The sequence below is a fragment of the Polypterus senegalus genome, chromosome 10 (assembly GCF_016835505.1).
Source record: "Polypterus senegalus isolate Bchr_013 chromosome 10, ASM1683550v1, whole genome shotgun sequence".
Classification (NCBI taxonomy): domain Eukaryota; kingdom Metazoa; phylum Chordata; class Cladistia; order Polypteriformes; family Polypteridae; genus Polypterus; species Polypterus senegalus.
In genome coordinates this window covers 83785866-83813351 of record NC_053163.1, presented here as the reverse complement: position 1 = coordinate 83813351, position 27486 = coordinate 83785866, and the positions used below count along the sequence as shown (strand labels likewise).

The window sequence follows — 27486 nt, the reverse complement described above, 5'->3', positions numbered from 1 at the left end:
TATTTGCTGTGAAAAGCTACAGTTGGTATTACAGATAATAACCAATGGATTATGGGAAAGCAAGGCATTTGAACATTAGTAGCTGCACGCCACCATTTTCTGGTTTATAAAATGGCAAACAAATTTATGTACAAGCCCCTAAAGAACACTGAATTTACAGTTTACATTTATGCTGCCATTCCATAAACACCAGGGACCAGATGGAACCAGACGAATCATGACAGAGTGCAAAGTTTGGAAGTATCACAAAAGCCAAAAAAAAAATGGTGCCCTGTGTAATATAACATTGCATACAAACAATTAAAATTAAAACGCCAAATGGCAAAGAAGTAGCAAAAAAACTGCAAAACAATTAATTTTCTGCTACGGTGCATGTAGACAAATATGCACCTCTTACATCTGATATAATTGGTAATGTTTCTCTTAGGACTCTTACCTGAAATGTAGTATTTTGGCAGCTGTAACTAGAGGAAAAGCCTCTGCAATCTGAGCCGAGGAATCTAAAGTATCCCTCATACGTCCTGAAATTTTGAATCTGTTTATTCCAGTGTTGGAAGGTGTCCCAAAAAGAATTTGAGATATTCAAAAATGAATCTCAGTTTCTGAGGTATCATTTTTTATTGTCAGTGTTTACATATTCTATTACAGTATTTAGTTTTTGTGAAGTTTTTTACTCATTTTTAAAATTTAATTAGGAATTTTGACCATTGTCTTGCTGACATTACTTCTGGGTTTGGAAGTGGAGTGGTGGCTCTGAGGCTGGGGATCTGCGCTGACAATTGGAAGGTTTCCAGATTCGAATCCTATAAATGCCAGAAGTGGCTCCACTCTGTTGGACACTTGAGCATGGCCCTTGACCTGCAATTGCTCTGTCTTGGATATGCAAGCAGGTTCTCCAACTTGCCAGTGAAAAATTGGGTGTTGGTGGCAGGATTGGCACTCCAGCTACTGTTAAAAAAACTCACTGTCCCACTCCATTTGAACTCTTGTGGTGGGTTCATCTCTGTCATTTCAAGGTTCTCTTTCATTCTATACTTTGTTGTTTATTCCTTCACCCACAGCTTCTATTTCTTGTGTGGAAGAGAGCAGCCTTTAAATTTAAAGATCGGCAGAAAACTAATAGTTCAAAGAATTTGAAATGGAAACACTAACAACTGGCTTAAAGAAAATTTAGCTTTGCCTCTGTTCAAACATTTTTCAAGTTGTCCTTCTTGGTTCATGATCGTGACTGCTTACATTACAGTCTGTATCATCTACTCATTAAAAAATTCAACTTAAATTAGATTTGTAAGCATATGACAAATGCATTTTGAAAAACATTTTAATTTATTCTATGGTATTTATTGCTCTTTCTAATATCCAACCCTTGTATTTCAAAATATTTCTAAATTCTTTTCTAAGGGACCTCCTGGTCACTTCACGATTTTAAGCATTTTTGAGTTATTCTGAGTTTTTGGAGTGGATTTGAGAAATCTCAGCTATTTCCTTATGTTGTAGTAATAGTATTACTAGTTGTTGAATTGCCATGTGTTTAGAGTTCAGTGAAATTCTTCCTTGCATGTCCAACCATCGTCCAACATATTACCACTCTCTGGACCCATGATAAACAAGAATGTATTAAAATATAGAACTTCATTTTAGTTATTGGAGAGCACAAATCATTGACATACATTTCAGGTATCATGACCAGCATTGCCTATAGCTCAAAATAAATTGCAAGTATTTTGGACCACATTTTAAGATAGTTCAAAAGGAGAAGTAAACAATTTTAACATATCTTGAAATTAAATAAAACCTTACTTCATATATCATAAATGTAAACCATTATATCCGTTCTTTACTATGTTTCTGAACTTGGTTGTTTCAAACATCTGAAGCCATTCATAGCATTATTAGGCCCAACGCATGCTCTCGTCCAGGAGAGCATAATAGTTGATTGCAACACAGGCCCACACACCCACAACCAGTTGTACTGCACACAGAGAGAACATCCAGACTCCACACAAACAGTAACTGTATTGGGATCCCAGTCTGCTTAAGCTGTGACTCAGCTCGGTGTCACTGAGGCTTCTCTTTCTTCGGTCTCTGGGACAGTAATGCTTTCAGTAATAAGCTACTTTATTGCATCAAAGATGTGAAGAACAGTCAGTAAGGTGTATTGATCACTTATGATCTTAGTATATTTTTTCATTGTTGACAGTTGTTTTTTCTCAACAAAATAATTTACAAATTCAACATTGTGAATCAGTAAACTAGCAACCAGCTATTTATGTTAATTCCTGTCGCGCTGCATTAGTATTTCAAATTTGTACCCAGAAAATGCTTTGCTTAAATAAACCTTGGAAATGTGACTCAGTCCAGGACTTTGTTGTCTGATTTTCCAGTCCCAGCTCTGTCAGAGTCTTCCAATAAACGGAAGACCCACTTGGTGTCCCTCCACAACAGCATGACCAAGAAAGTTTTTTTTTTCTTGTTTGTACTCTCCTGTTCTCCTTAAGTGGAATAATCCTCATTGGATTTCAAGGTGCTTGTGAAAGGTAATGTACTTCTGAAAGAGGTACTTTAATCCACAGAAAAAAATAAAGAACAGGCTCCGAACAGGCTCAGAGGCCTTTCCAGTTCTTAAACTCCATTCCAAAGGTTTCTGTGTGCCCTTGTTGTAAAACGAGTAAGGGGTGCAAATTGTTTTACTGGTTTAATCCTTTTTTTGTAGTGGCATGGCCTGTGTTGCTGAAGGTGGTGCAGAGTTGCACACACACCAGTGTTAATGGATGATTGCTGGGTGGCAGTTGCGTGATAATTAGGAGGCACCAGTGAGCATAAAAATGGAGCAAAAGGGAGCAGGGTTTGCACACTGCAAAAAGTATAACATTTAAGTTGTTCATTCAACGTAAATTTTCTCTTTCAAGCAACTTAAGATTAGTCATTTAGTGTTGCAGCTTGAAATATTTGGTTTCAGATCTCAATCAAAGTAAAAAAAAAATATTTGTACCAAATTAAGTTATGGTGGAGGGAATAAACGTAAAAATCCTATTTCATTTAACTTTAGGTTGTTCATGTGCTGTGTTTGGGGGCCATTTGTATATTCTTTCGGTCGAACTTTTTAGTTTGATGGCTTTCCAAATGCCAAAAAAGAAGAACAACTTAAAAAATAGATTTACTTCAGTAAAAAAAAAACAAGTGAATTGCACCCAATAACTCTAAATGATTTGCCTCAACTTAAAAATTGTGGGATCAATAAGCTAAAAAGAATTATATTGGTTCAGATTGAAAATATTAAGTGTGAATCATTCACATTTTTTTTTCAGTGTACGTTGGGACAGAGGAGAAGAGAAGGAAAGAAAAGTAAAGAGATAGTATCCGCTGGTTTTGGGGAAAAGTAAATGGAGGAGAATGAATCAGGCAGCACTCATACTGCTGACTAGTTTATTGAGAGCAGGACAGATGGTTGAAGGAGCTCCGAGAAGTGGTTTCAGTCTTGGCAACTGAAGAAGCTGAAAGGTAGACATGGTCAGTGGGTAAGAGAGGTCACGGGAGTAGGTAAAAGAATGGGGTCCCAATGTGGAAAGGTTCACTGCACCCTGGGAGTTGCAATGTCTATTGGATACCTGTGGGTCCTGATCAGGACTGAAAAAGAGTGCAAAGGAAAAAACATAATGATTTTATCTTTCCATACTAGATTTTAATCTATTTATTGGATTACAAATTTTAAACACCCTGAGGCACTTTATGGGCTGTTTATTTGTTTATTGAAATACATATTTATTGTGTTGGGACCATACACTGTTTGAACCTTAAATGCATTCAATTTCTCCATGTTTCGAATAAACTGTTACTTACTTTGGCAAAGTAAGTGTCACGCTCATTTACTCCCTTGTCCTGGCTCATTCTTGATCATGACTATTGATGCCCCGGGGTGGGGGCAGTGCCAAGGCCTCAGGCACATGGGGCATCATAGCCCTATGGTTTTTATTTTTCTCACACTATTTTTCAGATCCAGGAGAAGGCCTGATGGACAGTGGCATCATGAAAATAACAGCTTTCCATCATGTGAAGAAACACAAGAGATTTGATTTTGGTTCTGGAGGATCATGGATGCTTTGGTAGATAAATTAAATTAGATTTTGTTGGTTGCACTCATGCTAGTAGTCAATTTGGTGGTGTTGAGAGAATGCTTTTAAAGTAAGGTGACACAGAAATGGGCTTTGATCTGCTTTGCTGTATGCAGGTGACACGCACACAGACTAAATACTTTATAACCGACACAAAATTAAGTGTCTGCAGAAATCCATTACTGTGAGGTTTAAAACTGCTTGAAATTGACAATTACAAAGAGGGATACAGATATTGCATTTGAAAACTTTGTTTCATTAAATCAAATGACTGCTTTCACTGTTGGGTGTTTCACGTTGGTTCAAGACATCTCAGTCTGACTGTCGTATTTGCTAAAAGCAAATGTCAAAATATACTCTTCTAATGTGCAAAACTGTAGCTTCATTAAAAACAAGCTCTGTAGGATGAGACATGCTTTGAAGTTAAAAAAAATACAGGCCATCAGTTACAGAACACAAACACATAGGCACAAGCATACAGGCATTCAGGTACCAGAGGTGCTGTGGTGCACACATAATGAAGATTAAGCAAAAATATAATGGACTTAATAAGGTAGAGCCGACGTTAAACAGAGCAATGATAATGAAAAGAGACACAGAGAAATTAGATTTAAGGCAAGCAAATAGCGATTCTCTCCCCCTGCTGAGAACAAGGCCTTTTGAAATGGTAAGTATTCTTTCTATTAAATTCCTTTTTTGCATACTTTTGATTATTATTCTTATATACAGTATTCGACAGACTTTCATTTAAGTAAATTTACAAAATGTTGATATGTTACAAGGGATTACAGATACTTTTTGAGGCAAGTTAAAGCAACATGCCCTGGATAACAGAGTAATACAGAGATGGAAATCAAAAGAGAAACCTTGAGGTTTAAAGTTCATTCCCTAAGCCTCATCACCCATTGATTTGGTCATAGAGACACAGACATTGTGTGTTCATATCCAATGCAATGAAATTGGGATAACAGTAAGCATTTAGATGTTGGGCAGCAGGGTGACAAAGTATTTAGCGCTGCTTCCTCACGGATCCAACATCCTGATTTTAAATCCCATGCCCGGATATTATGTGTGTGAAGACTGCAAGTTCTTCATGTGTTTGTTTAGGCTTTTTTCCCAAATCCTCAAAAATGTATGGATTATATTAATTAGCTGTTCTAAATTCGAGACTGCTTCCTGAAATTTTGACACTAAATTGAATTAAGGAAATTAAGATACCGTAGGGTCAGTTAACTTTTATGAAAAATGTTCTGAATCAGCACCAAACACTAATCACTTTAATTTGCTTTACTAAATGACAGAGTCAAATATCAGTCACAAAATTAGAAACCGGGCAAAAACGTGCTATACACCAGGGGTTGTCAGGTTCTTTTCTGGGGTACCACTGTGACTACAGGGTTTCACTGCAGTCAGCTTTTTTTTCATAACCACAGTTTACATTAATTTGTTTTGGGAAACTGTATTTTTTTTATAAATTTAAAAAATACAGTGCCTGTTTTTGCAGCTTAAAATAGGGTCCAAAGGGCACAAGTTAATATATATAACAAATGCCTGAGAAGTACTTTCTCAGCTGGGATGCCACCTTAATGGAAGTACTAGGGGAGCAAACATGCACAGGGCACTGCCTTCTCTTGAGCACTAGATGGCAGATACCCTGGGTTACAGCTTTGCCTCAGATTCCCACGGAGCTACAGGGGAGTTGGTGTTCAGCACATCCCTGTAGGGTTGAGTGGGTACCACCAGAGGCTGCCACAGGAGCAACAGAGCCCTACTACATTGGGCTTCTGCCACACCCAGAAGTACTTCCGGATAATGCTGATGGGCCACCTGAAGTGCTCCCTGGTGCAGCATAAAAGGGACCGCCTCACTTCACTCAGGAGCCAGAGTCATGAGGAGGAGGACGAGGATGACAATGAAGATTGTTGGTAGAGGAGTGGAGGTGGAAGGAGACAGTAGAAGAAGAGAAAGAAAACAAGTCAAAGAATGGCGTGCTGCTTTATTTCTGCTATGCTTTTGGTATTGTGTGGTGGGAAACAGAAGAAAGCGTTTCCCCTTTGTATATAAAAATGTGAATTGTGTTGGACTTGTGCCTTGCGTCTGTCTGTGTCGGGTTTGGGGAGCTGGTGTCCCCCCCAGTGGGCACAATACATGCACAAGAGCAGTATACAGCATTATTATGACTGGCTGTTATTTTCAGTATCCTTTTTGCTGTAATAAACATACCTCAGAAATATGGAGGGCATGTTTTCTGAAACTGACACCTTTGTTGTTTCAAAGTGCATGTAGTCAGTAAACTTTAAATATTTTATGTTTATGCTGGTGCTATTTTGACCCTAACTGCAAACACAAGCATTATATTTTTAAAATATTTCTTCAAAAGTGCTTCACTTTAAAGCAGAATTTCCCATGGCTTATTAAAGTACACCATGATTGTCAAAATATAACTTTGAATTAAAAACTAACAAACTTGTTGTTTAAATCGCCAAAATATAAAAACCCCCAAGTCTTCGTGGGTTTCCTCCGGGTGCTCTGGTTTCCTCCCACAGTCCAAAGACATGCAGGTTAGGTGCATTGGCGATCCTAAATTGTCCGTAGTGTGTGTTTGGTGTGTGGGTGAGTGTGTGTGTGCCCTACAGTGGGCTGGTGCCCTGCCCAGAGATTTGTTCCCTTCTTGCACCCTGTGCTGGCTGGGATTGGCTCCAGCAGACCCCCGTGACCCTGTGTTAGGATATAGCGGGTTGGATAATGGATGGAATATAAAACTGAAATCTTACAAAGCAAAATCTTAGTGTAACACATAAAAATGCTCGATACATTTAAATAAAAACCCATCTTGTTATTTCTGGTTTGACATGAAAAGGCAGAAACTGGGACTTACCAGCTTGTTTAGTGAAGACAGGAGTGAAGTTGAAAGAAATGGGTTGGAATGAACATCTGCAGTTATGCATTCTGCCATGAAAGGGTTGACAGAATTGTTTTTTTTAAATTGTGAGACCAGAAGAACAGACATGAGGCAAAAGACAAGTAAAGATTCATAACAAGAAAATATATACTCTCGTCAAGCCAAAAATCAAATCTCTAAATTGTTGCTGAAAATACGTACAGCATAGATCATTTTTACCAGAACACTAATAATATACATACAAGCTGACTTTTTTGCCATTTTGCAGTAAACTCAGATGAATAGGAAGTGCGTGTTGTGACCTTTTGTGACCTACAGGGTGATGGAGTCACAGTTCTGGGTTGATTACTTAGCAACACGTTAACCACAAAAATGCAGCGCACTCTGTTAACAAAATGGCAATGGAAACAACACAATAATAATTAAACTATGGTAAGTAAATTTTGTTTGAATAAAACAACAGCAGATTTAAATTCTTCACATTCTAAAACCTAATAAGAGGTTCAAAAGGTTCAACAAAAAAACAAAAAATGTGACTAAATCATAAAATTATGGTGGTCCAGTTGAGAGCCACTGGTTCAACAAAACATGGAAGTAGCTTTCAGTGTTACTTGCACTTGTGTCTGCACCGCGAGTCACTAATGGTGAGTATTTATAGGCTTGCACCTGTGACCATAACAGCCTTATAAACTACAGAGAAATTCCTACTTGCATGTGCTAATCGATAAAAGTAAGGGAGGAATCTCCACAGAAAATGAGGAATCAAAAGAGAATAGTTAAAGAAAGTAAAGTGTATAACACTGTGATAAAAGTACACATTTCTGAACTTCTTTTAAATGTAAGTGTCACACTGGAGCACTTTTCTGAATGCAGAATAAAAAAGATGAAAGGCCAGCTAAATAAATAAATAAACTGATTAGACTTAAAAGTAACTCAGTGATTTTTTAAACTAGCTGTAATAAAAAACTTGCAGCCACAGAAATATCTCAGAAAGAAACCCGAGGAGCCCTGCACTGGACTTACAACTGAGTGAGGCAGGAAAGTCAGCACCAGGGCCAGCGACAGGCACATGTCTGTGAAATGACACATCACAGATACATTCTTTTGGGATAAAAAACTGCATCTTCAAATGAAGATAAGCAAAATATCCAACATGAGAAGTAAAACTGCCTGTTTTGCACCAGCTACAGGAAAACCAATGTCTTTTCTTTCCAAATACTCCAAATATTGGTTAAACATAATTTGCTTTGGCTTTTCAGCACCATGAACTGGAAATCTGAATTTAATGGCCCTGTGGATCCCATAAGTGTCTTCAGAAGGATTCAGGGCTGGTGGTCCTATTAAGGTTTGCAGCAAGGGAAACTATAGTAGTTAGCCAAGTTCTTTTATTGCAATCAATATCACTGTCTTTTTTGATTGTGGCACTCATGAAATGGTCAAAGTGAGGTGAGGCCTGCAAAACTGCTCCCAAAATCAGGCCTTACTCCTTGATGGTCTACCCATATATATATATATTGTAAACGATAGGGGGCGCTCCCTTGAACCCCTGTCCACGACTCCAGACACCAGGTAAAAGTCCTCAAGTTGACTTTATTTTGTCGCCACAGTGCACAAAGCACACTCTCCACCACAATACTCATATAATTACAATAAACCACAATAATACAATCCTCCAGCTCCCAGACGCGTTGCCACCCTTCCACCCAGCTCAGCTCGTTGTCTGGGAGTTCCCATAGTCCTTTTATACTCCTGACCCGGAAGTATTTCTGCCCAATAGTCCACAAGTCCTTATTCTTTCCGGGTCAGGGTAAATAGTCCTTTTCTTCAACCCGGAAGTCCGTCGCTCTTCCTGTGACGAACCTCCGGGTCACAGGGCACGAAGAAGCCCTCGGTCTTCCCTGCAGCTCCCTCCTGTGGCCCCCACGGCATCCAGCAGGGCTTTGCATAAAAACTCCAATGTCCCTGATGCCCTGCTGGTCTTCTGGGGACCTCCACGCTGCAAAGAGGGCTCCACCTGGCGGCTTGGGGGTATTGGCTGGGATAAATATATATATATACAAAATATCCATCCATCCATTATCCAACTCGCTATATCCCAACTACAGGGTCACAGGGATTTGCTGGAGCCAATCCCAGCCAACACAGGGCACAAGGCAAGAAAAAAAACCCCAGGCAGAGTGCCAGCCCACCGCAGTGCACACACACCAAGCACACACTAGGAACAATTTAGAATCACCAATGCACCTAACCTGCATGTCTTTGGACTGTGGGAGGAAATCCACACAGTCACGGAGAGAATATGCAAACTCCACAATGGGAGGACCCAGGAAGCAAACCGGGGTCTCCTAACTGCGTGGCAGCAGCACTACCCACCGCGCCACCGTGCTGCCCTATATATAATATATAATATATATAATTATATATATAATATATATACACACAAATATATATACACATGTACATAATATATGTATATATACATACAGTATATATCCATAATATTTATCTACTTTATATATATAAAATCCTAATCCTAAAAGTGCAACAATTTTATGTCACGTTTTTGTCACGCTTTAAATCTGCCTTATTTTAAAACCTACATATATATGTTTGGTATCATTCTTTTCACAATTTATCTAACTTCAATGTGATGTTGTTAGATTTTCAGATTCTTATTCTGTTTTTAAATTATAAACTAAAATATCAAGAAAGTTGTGGTTTTGCAGCCTACCAGGGCCTACCAGGCTGCAAGTGGGTTGGCTTACCAGGCTGCAACTGGAGGTTGGATGCCAAAGGCACTGGGGGCTTGGCCCTACTAGTGTATGTAAAATTGGTGTGGAAAGTATTCAGACCCCCTTCAATTTTTCACTCTTTGTTATATTGCAGCCATTTGCTAAAATCATTTAAATTAATTTTTTTCCTCATTAATGTACACACAGCACCCCATATTGACAGACAAAAAAAGAATTTTTGAAATTGTTGCAGATTTATTAAAAAAGAAAAACTGAAATATCACATGGTCCTAAGTATTCAGACCCTTTGCTCAGCATTTAGTAGAAGCACCCTTTTGAGCTAATACAGCCATGAGTCTTCTTGGGAAAGATGCAACAAGTTTTTCACACCTGGATTTGGGGATCCTCTGCCATTCCTCCATTTCTGTCAGGTTGGTTGGTAAACGTTGGTGGACAGCCATTTTTAGGCCTCTCCAGAGATGCTCAATTGGGTTTAAGTCAGGGCTCTGGCTGGGCCATTCAAGAACAGTCACAGAGTTGTTGTGAAGCCACTCCTTCGTTATTTTAGCTGTGTGCTTAGGGTCATTGTCTTGTTGGAAGGTAAACCTTCGGCCCAGTCTGAGGTCCTTAGCACTCTGGAGAAGGTTTTTGTCCAGGATATCCCTGTACTTGGCCACATTCATCTTTCCCTCGATTGCAACCAGTCATTCTGTCCCTGCAGCTGAAAAACACCCCCACAGCATGATGCTGCCACCGCCATGCTTCACTGTGGGGACTGTATTGGACAAGTGATGAGCAGTGCCTGGTTGTCTCCACACACTGAGGAGAGGCAAGACACATGACAGCCTGCATGGAGTTTGCTAAAAGACACCTGAAGGACTCTGAGATGGTGAGAAATAAGATTCTCTGGTCTGATGAGACCAAGATAGAACTTTTTGGCCTTAATTCTAAGCGGTATGTGTAGCATAGCTAGGGGGGGCATGGGGGGACAAATGTCCCCAGGCGCAGCATCCAGGGGGCGCCAAATTGATGTTACGAAATTTTAGAATGAGATGTTTTCCATTCTTAAATGCACTAAAAAGTAAATAAAAAACATTCACAAACTCAGTTCATCACTCCATCAGTATGAGGCTATCTTTTTCTATGTTTTTTGTCTCTTTCTGGTTTTGAAGCACGTATTAGTTCTATATACCCAACAGACAATAGTTTATCCCCTCCACTACTCTAACATGCTTGACTCCCACCCAGAAACATTTTTGATGTTATTAAACAGGTCGCGCGACTGACATGAGGCATTAGTGTATCATTGTCTAAGTTGTTGCAAATGCCATTTCTGTGTGCCAAGTGATTTGTGTTTATGTGTTTGATAGAAAATTGATTGGGCTGTGGTGAAGTATTCTAGTAGATGGCTGCAAAAGTCTAGATGTTTCCCCATCATATTGTCATACGAATAAATTGTAAGTAATGCAGTTTTTATAAATATATAATTATTTTGCTTTATAATTTGCTATATACCGTACTTTCTTTAAAATCATTTTTAAATGCGGAAAACACATTTTTTCTTACAAAAACTAATGATGGATTTAGATTTTAAAGAACACAAGGTGGTGTTATCATTTTCTGAGACTTTTTATTTATTAAATTGTACAAACAAGTTACAAACATTTGACTTTTTAATTACAATAAAATAATCAGGATCTGAGATTAGTGACCGATAAATTTGCAGCAGCAAAGGCTAGGAATATTTCTCTTTGAAGTTAATAATTACATTTAAAGCATTATACATCAAACTATTTTTTTTACTTTATACTAACTTCATTTTCAGGTTATTATATTATTATATCCAATGTAATTTTTAAGTTTTTGCAATGTTATATTTGAATAATATTTTAGAATAATTATATTTTTGAACTACCATTATTGTCTGAATTATTTTACTTTGTTCTATCTTTATAAATTTAGTGAAACCTTAAAAATAAACGCAATAAAGTGCTTTAAAAATTAATATATTTAAAAACTTAAAACTGTTTAAAATAAAAAATATGATTTTTTTTTCTTAAAATACTATTATTTTAAATACATCTTTTAAAAAATTCTTTCCCTTCCCCATTGCATTTTGGCAGACAGAAGGGGGCGCGAAATCTTCAGTTGTCCCCGGGCACTGAAAACCTTAGCTACGCCTCTGGCCATGGGCCTCATGTATAAATCTTGCAAATCCTCAGAAATGTGCCTAAACCATTTCTTATGCAAAAGTCAGGATTTATAAAAAAACAAACTTGCCATGGAAATCAGCTTAAAGTTACAGAAGGTTTTGACAATCCATCCTTCTATCCATTCATCCATCCCATCCATACAATCCTATGCAGACTTTTTTGGTGTTGTCATTTTAGCGATTTAGGTGGCAGGACAATTGTTTGAAGTAAAACAAAACTAATTATACTGCATAATTCAAGGACGCGTTAGTCACATTCTGATGTCAGTCCATCCATCAATCCATCTATCCATCCATTTTCTAAACCCGGTTGTTCTAAACCTATAATGAAACAGGGATTGCAAAATGTCTGCATGGTGTTCTCTGTAATGTACTCTCAAATTCAACACACAATCACAAGAGGATGGCTCTAGGAAGTCTAAATTGGCTTATAAGTAAATCATCATCATGAAAAAGGACACAGATACTATTACATATTTTAATTGTGGCAAAATAAGAACTTTCATATTTGAAGAAGTTAGAAAAATATACATATAACGTAACATATGGGTCTTATTTATTTGCTTCATCAAAGAGACAGTTATTACATTTATGCCTTTTTAAATCTTTTGAGACAGTGGTATGTGTGACATATGATGCAGTGTTGCTCAGACCATCACATTGCTGTTTGTACAGACAGGCATAAACTGCAGCCACATACACAACTGTTTCAATTGCTTGTACTGACTACTGACAATCTGTTTGCTGACATGAATGATTTTTGGGCGTGTCAAGGAGGAAAAGACTGAATCCAAAATGTTTAAGCTGAATAACCTTTCTCAAGCTAAATCTGAAGCGGTGGGCTGACCTATAATTGAAGAGTATTTCTCTGTTTGTTTGGTGATGTACAAGTGAAAGTTGCTTTAGGCAGGATGGATTATAGTATTCCTTGATCTATCCATCCTCCAACATGCTTATCCAGTGCAGGGGCAGGAACAAGGAAAGAACAACAGCCCATCACAGGGAGAAAAAACACACACACACACACACACACACACAAATCAGGGTATCTCTCAATCACCTAACTTGTCTTTGGACTGTAATAGGAAACCAGAGCAAACCCACGTGGACCCCATGCAGACTTCATGCAGTCGGACACAACCCCCATATTCCTTACTATGAGGCAGTGGTGCTACCTTCATTTTTTTTTGCTATTTGATTACTTCATTGTGGCACAGCAGTGCAATGAAATTGTCCAATGTCACACAATATTTCGACTCTGATTTGCTTCCTGCCTGCCATGTTTGTATGACTTTTCTATTTTTAATAGACTTTGCATTAGAATTCTTATTTTCTTCCTCAGTTGCCATGTCAGTTGCTAGATTAGTGACTGTGTGTCCAAATGTAGTTTGCAATGCTTTGGGTCCCAGTTTGTATTTATAGCTGCTACGTACAGCCCTGATCAGAAAAAAAAAGGCGATTGTCTTGGAATAAATTGTAAGAAAAAGAAGGAGTACCACTGCATATGTAGAATGAACATATCCTCAGTTGTCTGGGGCCAATTTGAAAATCTAGGATAAGAAACAAAACAATAACAATTGTTAAACTTCAAAATGAACAAAGTGACAGCTGCGGCAGACTTGATAATTTCTACTTCAATCATGCTTTTGCAAAATAAAGCTTGATAGAGCAGGAAGACCAGCTGGCGAAGCATAAATATGAGGTCATTAGCCCCCTGGGACTTGAAATCCTGGCTAAGATTTGGTAAGAATTGCGCTATCGCAGCCATGTCTAAGCTCATGATATGCCACGAAGGCTCAAAGCAGGAAGTCAAGGGGCTTAAATTTAGATCCCTGCCAGGTAGATCATTGCTGTTAGAGCAGGAGTCAAGTTCATAAGCTCATTTAATGTGGTGCCTGGCTAGAAGTAAAATAAAATAATATAAAAGCTCTGACTGTGTTGTACCTGATGACCTTTAAAATGCATCAGTGCACACAAAATGGAGCTAATATTGCCGCTTCTTCCCTCAAGCCTGTATATGCATACTTCACTTCCCTTTTACCAGTGGCTGCACTTACTGGCTAAGGCTGTATTTCTGTACAGTATGCTGTAATCTTTTATTTTGCATTTGACAGATTTTGAAACAGAGCTTAGTTGATGAATGCATCAACACCAAGTCTAAGGGTAACCCTACACCCTGTGAGCTGCAGGGTCTGAATCCATACTCCCTGATTTACATCATGTTGTAGATATTCTTTGCATCTGAATCTGCATTGGCATTTTAGATCACACCAGATGGGACAGTGTGATATGACCATCTTTGTAAGGCAGCGCTCACACCCAGGAGCAGATTGGAAATTATGCTTCTGTAGAGGACGTGCTGCTCAGAATCTGGCAGGAGAATGCAGGCAGAAGTGTTTTCACTAAGAATATTTGCTTGAAGATGTAATTATGGGATTAAAATGTCAAGAGGAAAATTTTAGGGATAATCTACTCACTCACAGCATATGAAAACACAGTGCAGGTGTGATGTGGCCAGAATATTTTTTGAATTGATCTAAAACCCAAAGGTGGGTATCAATTATAAATATGGTGTGTTGTCTTAGTTTATTTAATAGGACTAAGTGTTACAATTTTTCAGCACAGCACTTGCCTTGAGTGGAGGTGGAGATGTCTTATTTGTTGGGATGACATTGATGATGACTACTTAGAGTTGTTTCCACCAGTATGACACATCAGTTGTTTACCCTGGCCTCATAGGGTGTTTCAGCCTTTACCATAAGGCACCCTCAACTGAGGCAGGCCCTCCATAGGCTAATGTGTTGCATGGTAACTAAGTGGTCATTTGGCAGCCCCTACCGTCTCCTTGAACTTCAGCCACAGCCAATGACAGCTTTTTTTGGCCACTGCGGCGAGTTCATTAATTGCCTTCTGCTGGCCCTGCCCACGGTTTCCCACTTTTTTCAGAATGTTTGTAGGGGAACAGGCTACAGAGCCCCTGCAGCCCACCTCTGCTGGATGCACCTTCACATTCCAGCCTCACTCCTCTGCCTCAGCTGCTAGATTGGCATACCACAGCTTTTTTCTTTCATATGCCTCATTGATGGCATCCTCCCAAGGGACTGTCAGCTGAATGATGAAGACACAATGGCCAGAGTTAGGCCAGAGGACAAAATCTGGACGCAGATTGATGAATGCAATTTCTCATAGGAAGGTAAATGTCTGATTTAGATCGACACACTTTTCCAAATCCCTGGCTATATTCAGTGGGTATGAGTCATGAGGTGTGGGCTTGGTTGGCTGCTTCTCCCCTTCCCCGATGAAGGATCTTAGTTGTGGAAGGGTAGTCTGGGCATTTAGGGGAATGGTGTTGGTTAACACTCTCTTGTTCTCAAGTGTTTAGGCCAAGCACCTCAGTACTTGGTTATGATTGGTTATGATACCCAGTGTATCTTCCTTGTGTTAAGCTGTTCTTAAAACTCATGAGGATGTGTCTGAGGTTGTCAGGGGCCACACACTGGTGACAGGCTGGATCCTCTCCACACCAAAAATTATTGCAAGGGCAGCACATCATATATGGCTCTGACGATGAAACAGCCTGTTAGTTTCCATGTTCCACAGCTTACTCCATGTGATTTATGTTGCTCTCTGTCATGCCATCTCATCCAGCAGCCATGCAGGTGTTGGTCCCAAATCAAGCCCCCCTCTGCCATGTTGGACTTGCTTCACAATGTCCTGATGTCTGAGGGTGGCCTTTGCTTCTGCCTCTGCTGAAGCTGCATCCCATCTCCTCCTTGTCGTTAAGATTGTTGCATCTTCTCTTATGATGGGGTCACAGGACTCTTTGAGTGTTGTACCCTGTCTTGATTTGGTGCACTTATACTTCTCCACAAGGCTTGATATAGGCAGATAGAGGGCTCTGTTTCCATACAGGCCTGTGCTGGTGAGGCATCTTGGTAGTCCAGGCTTCTTCCTCAGTTGTGTGCACAGCAGTCCCTCCAGCTGTTTGGTATGGGATAATTTGACCTCATAGATGGTAACTAGCTGCATGAGACGGGGCAGCAAACCAAACTGGAAGCACCACAGCTTCAATTTTCAGGGGAGAGCAGTATTGTTAATTTTCTTAGGCCAACTAATTGTGTCCTGCATGAGTTGTTCCACGTGTTCGTGATTGTTGAAGTCAGCAGTGTAACAACGTCCAAGGCTTTTAATGGGTTTCTCCAAGGTCGTTCGTATTGGGTATAACGCATTTGGTGCAAGTTTTCGTTGTTGTAATTGTTGTCATGTTATCCATGTATACCCTGATTTGAGTAAGATGTAGCCCATTTTTCAGATGTTCCCCACTGACCACCCGCCATGATGCTCAAATGATGAGCTCCATCACCAATATAAAGGCTAGGGGAGAGATGGTGCAACGTGCCATTGTGCTAGTCTCTAGCTGCTGCCAGGCAGTGGTACTGTCCAGTGTTCTGATGAAGAACTGGATATTCTGGAAGTAGGCTTTGACCAGCTTTGTTATGCCCTCTAGGACATGGAAGAAGTTGAATGTTGCCCATAGAATCTCTTGCGGAACTGATACAAAAGCCTTGGCAAGATCTAGAAAAAGCACATATAGATCTTTCTTTTCCTTTCTGCACCTGGTGCCAAATGATGTTAGCGTGTTCCAGTAAAATAAAGAGCATCTTCTATACCAGTGGTTCTCAATCTCGGTCCTGGGGACTCACTGTAGGTGTAGGATTTTGTTCCAACCAACTTCTGTTTTTAATTGAACTGCTAGCCTAATGAAGCCGTCTGTTATTAACCAGTTTCTGTGTTTTGGAGTCAATGTAAAAATTGTGAAACTAAATTTTTATTAAAATGTACTAAGCACTATTATGGGAAATTTATCTTTTACTTTTTAACAATATTTTCATTGTTCTTTTCCAGGTTTTCTGGCTATTTAATCCATTATTCACTAATTAGTGGGCTTGACACTAAAGTAGTTGCAGCCTTTCATCATTCAATGTTATTTTCCCAGGTGTCTGCACTACTTCTTTTTAATTGTCATTATTAGGATACAATTAAAGAAGCAAACTACACAGTATAAGATCAAAATAATAGAAAAAATGAGTTAAGCATCTGTTTTGAAAAAACAGAAATACTGTAACAACAACAACAACAACATTTATTTATATACCACATTTTCATACAAAAAAATGTAGCTCAAAGTGCTTACCACTAAACTATGTCTATACTAATTAACGGATTTAGATCAGGTTTTTTTCTATAATTTGCTTGAACATTCCAGTTGATTTTGCTACTCTCTCTCTCATCGTACTAACTATCATGTTCAGTTGTGGCGCTGATTTTTTCTCGTGAATCCGTGAGACAGGCTGCGGGTCGAGGGGAATGGGAAGCAGGATCTCGGACACAGGGAGCTGGGCAGGGCCCTCCTCACTCACATGCCAGCCTCTGTTCGAGTTGCTCTACCTCTCGTCATGTGTTGGAGTGTACCTTGCCTCTGCTTAGCTAGTGATACCTGTTTGTTCAGCAGACATTCTCATTTAGAGATTGTTAAAGAGTAACATTTTACATTTTTGTGAGAAAGATCACTGCTATGTGTGTTTTAGAGGATATCTGCTCATTGGCAGAGATATCACAGACACATGCTGTTCTCCACATGAGGGGGACGTTCTCCCATCAGAGCTGAACATGATCAGGTACGGTGGCAATGTTTGACGTTGGAGCGTACCTACCTTCCACTTGGCCAGAGACACCTTGCCAACTTTTTACATTTTTGGCAAAGAGATCACAGCTACATTCTCGCCTCTGTTAGCAAAACCAAATCAAGAGGCCCTCAGGTATGAAAGCTATCAATGTAAATTCTTCTCAATATAATGTATTACATTTTTTATTGATTTTTAAGATTTGTACTGTTTCACTACTACACAGGTGGAGGTGTGGGGGCAGCTAGTATTTTATAAATGCAAACATCATACTCTTGTGCTTTTCTGAAAGTAGAATAAGAGAAAAAAGACCAGCTAATTAAATGAGATCAATTATTATCACTGATTGTGAATTTGGTTGGAACAAAAGCCTTTAGCCACAGAGGGTCCCTAGGACTGAGTTTGAGAACCCCTGTTCTATACCATGTACAGTATAGATTTTAATTTTTAATTCCAGTGGTTCTTGCTTTTTCCAGAAAAGAAAAAATCTTCTAATCAGAGATTAGAAGTGTTCACTTGATTCTTATTGTTGAATTACATTAAAGACACCAAATGGGTTCCAAGCCATAACTAAACTAAAAAGTGCATTGATGTTTCAGCCAAGTTGGAAATTATTGTAAGAGCCAAGGGTTCAGAGATGGTATCCTCCTGAACAAGAGACTGATTAATGACAATGGGAACACACAATGTTTATTTAGTATTTAATTTCTTCATGTAATCTAACTTTAGATGTTGTGACACCCTACCCTGTTGTGAATAACTAAGATGATGGACTGGTTATCATAACTTGGACAGTGGGTGAGTACTTACCAGTTTGGGGCTGTAATGGAAGGCAAGCAAAGATGGATGCACAACCTGCTTGGAATGGTGCTGTCCTTATACCAGAAGGAGTGAGAGGATAATAGATGGACTAAGGGAAACAGTGTATCAGGAACAGTTTACTCCCCAATACAATAGGTGGCAATGCTCCTCTGACCTGGCACCAGTTTGGACACCAGCAGGCTTGCATTGCACTTGTAGTCTGCAAGGACAGCCCTGTTGGGCTCCTTCAGTGCCTTCAAGGGGTGCAGCATGGAGAAGAACTCCCTGTTTTATGGAGATCTCTCATGACCTTGATGTGATTCTGTGGTGCAGTAGTATGGCAGTGGAAGCACTCCAGAGTCCAGGATAATAGGAGTAGTTCCCATTCGCTCAATGAGACAGTATTTGGAGGAAGAGGCCAAGACAGGAAAAGTTGAAGGAGATGTAGAGAACAATTATTGTATTATATGGATTGACTAAGCAAGCCTGTGAAGGTGCTGTTGCAGAATAAAATAACTTTTTTGTAACTTGGGACTGTATCTGTGATAGTTGTGTTTGCTGTTTGAGGCTCTTATGCATCCTTTGGTGACTGTACTGACCTTCCTCCTATGTCTTCAAATGTGGTAAAGTTGATTAAAAATGGATGGGTGGAATATTTTTTTGAATGAGGAGAATTCCTTTTTCACTTTCAATTGTATGGGAATAGTATGGCAGATGTTTGCCAATTAGCAGATGCTTAGACAGGTGTTTTACTGTGTTAGCATGACCCTATTCTCCCCTTTATACTCTTTATTATGTAAACCTAAAACAAAATGGCCCCCAATTGCTGCTATAGCCCTCATATGTTACATTACCTTTAATATCTATAACCTCGGACAAAATGACAGTACCAGAACAGACAGGAGAGATTAAATTACCAATTTATTTATGTATTAAAGATAATGTACCCAAAATATTAGCAGAGTTCAAATGTGAGTGTTGGCAAAATAATATTAATACAACTTGTGTAATAATTGCTTAGACTTCCAGGTGTCTTGCTTTTGGACTTTGCGAGATGTTCTTTGTTACTTTTATCTTTCTTGTTATACTCCCCGACCAATAGAATAAGTTGACTCCTTACCAATCCAATTCAGCCACAACTCTAGTTGCACCCCATTCCAGCCCAGGTTTTCATCCCAGAATGGTGAAGGGGCATCATAAATTCTACTAACTATCCCTTCCATTCCTGGCTATACTGGCCTGTTACTGGCCTTTTATTTCAGCCCACCTGTATTCCTTCAGGCCAGCTGGCCAGTATTTCTGAGATTTTATCTGTACTAGTTTTAAAATGCAGTAAATATAATAATTGCTTCTAAAGCATTATTTTTTCGCTAAATACATATTGTTATCATAATATTACACAGTCCTCCTTGTCTACCAAGCACTTTCTTTTAGAGTTACTCACAAACTTGAATGCTGTTTGCTGCTGTGTCACCATCTTTATAGAATCAAGATGACAATAACACTTCTAGAAGTAACAGTAGCAGTGGATAACATTGTCAATAGTAAATACCAACAATATGGAGGCAACTGTGGAAAATTAAATGATGTATAAAAACAAACTACAAATGTGAAAAAAAACCTTAACTCTAAGAAAACAAAATCCAACTCATAAAATAATAGCATAAGTCAAATTAGCAAGGTTAAAAACCACAAACCATCAAAAAATTAAGAATGAGTGAAAAATGCAGAGAGGATTTATAAAGGCCAGGCTTGTAATAATAAAAAAGGCAACAACTGAATCACAACTTCCTTTCGTACAGTCACTAGATTATTTATACTTGTTTTGTTTGGTGTTCATCTTTATTTTTCAGGGACATCATACTTTTCTTGCTCAATTTCATTGTGCTAATGTGATGATAAAAGTAAAATCTAAAGATTAGTCTGAAACTTAACTGTGTGATTGTTCACATTTATGAATAGTATGACTGTTCCTTTGCACGTATATCTAATACAAATCCAGAAAGTGTGACTTTTATAGCAATAACTCTTGCTGACTTATTTTACTCATAAGATATTCCAGAAAACATTGTTAAAGTGAACCATACATCAGCAATTTTCACTTCTTAATTGGTAAATGTTATTGTCTGGCACGTCCAGTACAGAAACTACACTGATACAATCTTGATGTACACCATGGGATGCTAATCATGACACCTCAGACACATAATGACACCTCTATGTAAGATCTTTCCATTGCTTCCACTGCTTCTATTACAGCATCAGCATGCTTTTGTGGAGCACAAATTTGACCTAACAATGCCTTGGCTCAATGCTGAATCGACTGGTTATTTTTATTTTCCTCATTTTCTCATAATGGAACCTTTGCTGTTCAGGAAGCTCCACTTTAAAGGTGTGTAGATCATCTTAGTGCTTCCTGGCAAAAAGAGGCAAGCTTTTTTGATCATTGTTAGCAGTGAATTCGTAATGACTTCCTGAATGATTACATGGTGCCCTTGGAGTCATTTGGAAAGGCCACTTACTCCTCTGAAGATTCACTGCTGTTTTCCATTTGGAGATTATGGCTCACACCGTGGTTCAGCTGAGTCCCAGAGCTTTAAAATTGGCTTTGTATCCCTTTGCAGACTGGTAGATTTTCTGATCTCGTCATAAACTTTCCATTGATTATGGCATTATGTGATTGTTGAATCTATGTGATGGCCACTCTGACTCTGATGGTAAGTATCAAAATAGATGAGCAAGGCTGACTGTAAATTTTCTTAATTTTCCTTTAATTAGGTTGATATATCTGGGAGCAATCACTTTTTTACACACTGCCAGTTAGTGTTGGATTACGTTGCTCCTTAGATAATTGAAATACATTAAAAATGTGTTGTTTGCTCTATTAATTCCCCGATTAATTAAATATCAGGTTTTAATTGAATACCTGAAAAAAGTGTTTCTAATGGTAGCACAAATTTTCAAAGGGAAGGGACAAATACCTTTTTACAGTATTATATTGTGGGGCCAGTAGAACCTTATTTAAAAGACGTAGTAAAACAAAGTGATCAGAAAGAACTAAGAACCTGAATTTCACTAAACACACTTGTTTTCCTTCAAAACTGTTCAGTCTCGCTCCTTCATTACCCAAAAGTGATGTAGCAGGTAAAAGATATGAAGATGAGCCCCAACTCCCATTACCATTGTCACGTTTCTTTGTGAGTAGGCCTGTAAACGATTTGTTGTGTATAGCTTTTTATTTTCCCCTTGAAATCAGAGCCCAGACATGTTGCTGTTATAAACCCCTTCAGCAATCACAATCTGCTGATACTCTAAGCACATTAAAACCAAACACTTGATTGGCCTCCTAATATTCATATTAAAGGTGTCCTTTAAAAATATGGCTGATTTTAGAGTTCTTTTTGTGGTTTACAGGTAGCCCAGAATTACATAAACTCTGTGACTGAGAGCAATGTCACTTATTGTAAGGACTTTTAAGTGTAAACAGTAGATTCTTGATGTAATTTGACAAATTCCCTTTTGAAACCAATTTGGAAAGAGAATCAAAGCAATGTAACAGAAATGTCACCTGACAGCAAACTGGGCTACACTAATCACAAGTCTCACAATTTTTATTAAGAAAAAATAGCTAGGATCTTTACTGATGTCAACACAATTGATTAAATTGTTTCTACAGAAATGTGTAAAGTAAAAAATCAACTGCAATTTAGAGGGTTTAGTGTATGATGCAAAGGTTTTGGAATTATATCTGATCCTTAATATTTTAGTTTCTTATGTGTGTCTTTTTTCCAGCGCACTTGACCTTGTAAGAGTCCTTTAAAAGCACAGACTAAGACTCTCTTTCTTTGCCCATTACACTGTATATTAATTTATTGCTTTAAATGAATTGCATAAACCTGTCAAAGACCTAAGCTCTGGGTTTGTATTGAAAGTTGTTTCCTGATATTTGTATATAGCAATTTGAATGTCAAGAGTGGAATAAGGAATAATCCACCCAAAAATTATATTTTTCATATGTTACTTATCCCACGTAGTTTGTAGTGATTGCTAAGACACAAATTTAATTGCATGCAGAATGGAAATATAAAAGTATTTGATATAATAGAGGTCTATGGTGGCTAAGCTGGACAAAAGCAAATATTATCATAAAGCTGATGAAAAATTCCTACATCACTTGTGCCACATAACCCACATGTCATATGCTCACAATGTCCTAAACGTATCTATTTTTATTACAAAAACTTCTGGACAGTGCTGTTGTAAATGACAGTGGAACACAGTCAGATGCACCAGAGCATTTGAACTAAAGACCTGCTTCCTCAGCTCATTCACTGGTCGGAGGACCAGCCCAGTAAGAGCTTGTTTATTGGCTATCATCATGCCTCACTTAATATCAACAAAAAGAGTGCACTGGAGGAGCATGTGCAACTAAAGATTTAAAGTTAAAGAAGGGCGAGTGAAACCATCATCAGGAAGAGACTATGCCTTGGACTTGGGCATATTGGAGATGCTTCAACAAGCAGAAGGTCCATTTTACCCCTGCAATGTCACAGACTGCCACTAAATAATCCTGAGGTACTCCAGTTGTGGGCTCACTGCTGTGAGGTGGGTCTTCAGTTCAAATGCTTGATTGTGTCTGAGTGCCTTTCATTTAAGTTCATGAGAGCATTTTCTGGAGGTGATTTATTTAATAATATATTAATATAAATACATGTGTTTGGGAAGATGTGAGCATAGAACTTGATGACTTGACACGTGCATTATCTAAAGCTAGATTTTTTTTTGTGGACATTTTGATATTGTTTGCTGTTGTCCAATGCTGGACCCCATAGTTGCCTATTATGTCAGAAATTTGTTAGCTGTGTTTTGCATGAAAACACGAAATTACAGTTTACTTACAAGGGGTAAGCAAAACATTAAAGTTATATCATATTTGGGTGGAGTACTTCTCTTGATAGACTGAGTGAGGAGTCCAAGAGTTTGGGCTTGCAAATGTCCTGGATAAAAACTAAGATCCAGGCCTTTAATAACCTCCTGGGCACAACCATCAGCAGTGTGTCTGTTTGCGGAGAGAATGTCGACCCTGTAGAGAGGTTTACTTACCTTGGCAATGACATTCATGTCTCTGGTGACTCTTCCTATGAAGTCAGTAGATGGATTGGGAGAGCATGGAGGGTCATGAGGTTGCTGGAAAGGGTTGTGTGGCGCTCCCGATAGTTTTGGTGTTTCCTGTCTGGCTATATGGTTAAGAAACATGGACGCTATCCAGTGACCTGAGACAAAGACTGGACTCCTTTGGTACTTTGTCTCTCCGGAGAATCCTTGGGTACCACTGGTTTGACTTTGTGTCAAATGAGTGGTTGCTCATGGAGTCCCGAATGAGGCATATTACCTACATTGTGAGGGAGCATCAGTGACGGCCCTACAGCGATGTGGTGCGTTTTCCTGAGGGTGATCCAGCTCATAGGATGCCTATGTAACACCTGGCTGCAGCAGATAAGATGGTAATTTTCCGGAGGGTGGGACTGGACCGTGTACCTGCCTGGGGGGGTTGCCAACCAGGAACCCGAGCTGTTTCGTTGTCTGGTGGGTGCGGCAACGCGCTGTACCAGTGCACACTCCCCAACCTGACCTGACCTGTATTCTTTCAACCACCCACCTTTCATATGTTGTGCAATGGATCACACCATTTTAATTTGTTGACCAGCACAAAGGATTTGGTATTTCAGCTTAGGAATTGGATCTGGTTTTCTTGTGAATGTGGGAGCATTTTTTTGGAGACAGTTAAACTACACAGATGTTATCTGTGATAATGCCTTACCTATTTTGTAAACTATCTTTTGCCAAATGTGTGTTCCCTTCTTGTTTTTTGACAGGATGATCAGCTTTACTATTGAATAGCTAATTTATAAAAGAAATGCAAAGAGTAACTTGATTTTGATCATTACACAAGTCAAAGTGAGTTTCTCTTTTCTAGTCTCTTACTTCAGTACCTGATGAGTGTGTCACCTTGATTACTCTGTAGAGTGGAAAATTGCAGGTTTTCAGATTAATCCACCTTGTAGACCTTTTCTGAAGTGACTAATTATTGTTTATAAATTAAGTTCCCATGGTGCACTCATCTTATCTTTCTAAACAATAGGTGAATGGCAAAAAAAAAAAAAAATAGTAAAAGTGTAGCTCTGATTGGCCACACAGCCTTCTCACCTCCAACTTACCCAGTAATACCGAGAATGTGAGTGGGAGGATTCCATCATGGGAAATATGCCAGTCAGCCCAAGTTCATAAAGGGCCCGGGAATCTATTTTAGAGATGGAAGTTTTTAATCATACCAAACACGGTGAACAACCTATGTTATTTAGAAAAATTGCAAATGTTTTTTTTCTTTTGTGTACAAGTCTCTGAAATGGAGAGGATCCTTTGTTCATTGCAGTTGCACTAATGACAGACTAACTCTGTGCCAAAACAGAGAATGCTGGGTCTTTCTGCTGATACTCTGCAATTCAAACCAATTGTTTTTGGTAAAAACACTGTGGCAAAATGTTCACATTTACAGAAATATGATTGGTATTTGGTAAGAGAGCTTAAATTACCTGGAGAGTTATATTTTTGGCTTCAGAGCAGAAAAAACAATCTTATTTGCATAATGTGAAGGGTGTTTCAGGATTTTTCAGCACCATCTGAAATGGTCTGTCACCTTTTCAGACATATTTTCTACTTAATGCTTACCTCTGAATGATAAAAATACTTGCCTTGATTAATGTTTCATGAGAATACAAATGCCGGTTTCTAGCCAGACCTGGTCCGTGTTGTCACAGTCTATTGTACTTTTTCTTGCGTTTTCTGCTCAGGGCTGCAGCAAGAGTAAGGTGAGTGGTGGCTAAATCTGTGATGGGTCTAGGATTGCTCACATGGCAGTCAACAACAAATCCGTGTCAAAGACGCAGGTGAAATGCACCACTGTGCCACTTCCACTCCTTCTGGACTTATAAAGTTCAATGACAGTCTGAATGTCCGAGTGTCAGTAATGGCTTTGTTTTACTGCAGAATGTGGTGGGTCAGATAAAGGTTGTAAGTCCCGGATAGGAAAGACTGTCATCCTGACTGGGGTTGAGAACAAGTTCTACCCAACCGGGAGGCCATAATGGACAGATTACAGGAATGGAGGTGCAACCAGCCTTGAATGATCTTCAGTTTCTATCCCTGCTGGGATGAACTAATAATGGATGTACAGGGGATGACTGGATATTATGAAAAGTTCACTCCCCAACACAAGAGGAGGCATTTCTTATTTGACTCTGTCCCAGTTTGGGCAGCCACATGGTTGCCTGGGACTTGTAGTGCAGAAAGGTGACCCTTTTGAGGTCCCTGGGTAAGGCGTGGGGTGCTGTAAAGAATGGATCTCATTAATTTTGGCGAGTTTTCATTTAATCCAGAAGGGCTTTTGTCATCCAAGTAATACTGTGACCACCATAAAAGGTGGGCATTTTGCCTCAAAGAAAGGTTAAAGTTGGGAGGCAGTGGACAATGCCCACAAAGGACAAGTGGAAGAAGAGAGAGAGTTCTAATTGGATTAATATTGTGCTGACCTAAAGTAAGCTTGTCAAGGTATTGTTGTTTAATAAATAACATTTATTTGAACCAGATATTGTGTTCAGGTAAGTTATGTCTGGTGTCCAGGGTTCTGGAGTGCCCACTAGTGGTCATAAGAGCTTGATGATTTAACCCTTCGATCTGGAAAAGTGAATCTACAGTTGGAAGATGGAAGACAATGATTCTATATTCACACGAGTCTTTCTAGATGCTTCCTGTCTTTGGTAGTTCATAATTACTAATACGGGTGTCCACAGCTTTACAGCTATAATTTTTTAACTAGTTGAATGGGAAGTGAAAGCTAAAGGAGGAATGTGGGACCTTACTTAAGGACCTTGGTGGTCAGGTTGTCCATGAAGTGGATTCTTTCAGGCTTATTATGGCACCTTATAGTCATAAATATGCAATGTAATACATATAAAAAGTATTCAACCCTTGAAAGTTTTCATGTTTTATTGTTAAACAATATTGAATCTCAGTGGATTTAATTTGCTTTTTTGAAATCATTTAACAGAAAAACCCTTTAACGTCAAAGTGAAAACAGATTTCTGTTAAGTGGTCTAAAGTAATTACAGATACAAAACACAAAATAATTGATATAATAAGTATTGACTCCCTTTAGTATGAACCACCTAAATCATCACTAGTTTAGCGAGTTGGTTTTAGAAGTCACAGAATTAGTTCACTGGAAATCACTTATCTGGAGTTTCAGTTGATTGTCATATAAATTCTCCTTATCTGGAACATCCAACTTGTGGTGAGTCAGTATGATGGTTTGACTGGCACTTCAGACAAGTCAGTGAAAAGATTAATGAAAAGCACAAATCAGGAGATGGATACAAGAATATATCCAAGTCACTGAATATCCCCTGGTGTCCACCTATTTCAGTTATTAAGAATGGGAAAAGTTTGCCACAGCTGAAAATCTGCCTAGAGAAGGCCGTCCAGGCATTTTTATAATAGATTTATTAGAAGGCATGGCAAAAACATCTTCCAGCACTGTATATTGATATTGAATAAAACCACCATTTCACTCCTCAGGGACTTTTAAACTATTTATTTTGGTAACTATAGTCCTGAAATATGAACATTAGAGAAGGATTTGTTCATCTCAACACTGGCGGCTGAAAGGCAGCAGTTAAAAGTGAAGTCTTATTTCAGTTTGGCAAACAGACACATAAATCCACGCAGTTAGCTTTTGGTCTTGCTGATGAAAGAGTGGCACACTCATTAAAAGAAAAAAGAAGGCAGTCAGCAAGCAAATACAAAGCTGACTCTACTCCAGCACTTTATTAATTACTGTGGTTTTGGATGCATGACTGTATGAATCATTTGCTAATGCTGAATGCTAGCATGTATTCCATTTATTATGATTCAGACAACAACAGATTGATATGACATAGACATCAGCTTAAACTCTTTGCATTTTATGGGCGACAGATGAAATGTA

General features: G+C 38.8%; 1 protein-coding gene across 2 annotated transcripts in view; it reads left to right on the top strand.

Moving 5' to 3' along the window:
• drp2 (dystrophin related protein 2) overlaps positions 1-27486 on the top strand; it is a 466042-nt gene that overhangs the window by 166395 nt on the left and 272161 nt on the right. The window contains exon 1 of one of the 2 annotated variants that reach the window (XM_039766031.1): positions 4029-4103. The exons of the other annotated variant lie outside the window; for it this stretch is intronic. The gene's annotated coding sequence lies outside the window, so the exon portion shown is untranslated. Of the gene's footprint in view, positions 1-4028; positions 4104-27486 lie in introns of those variants that run through there. 2 annotated transcript variants of the gene reach the window in all.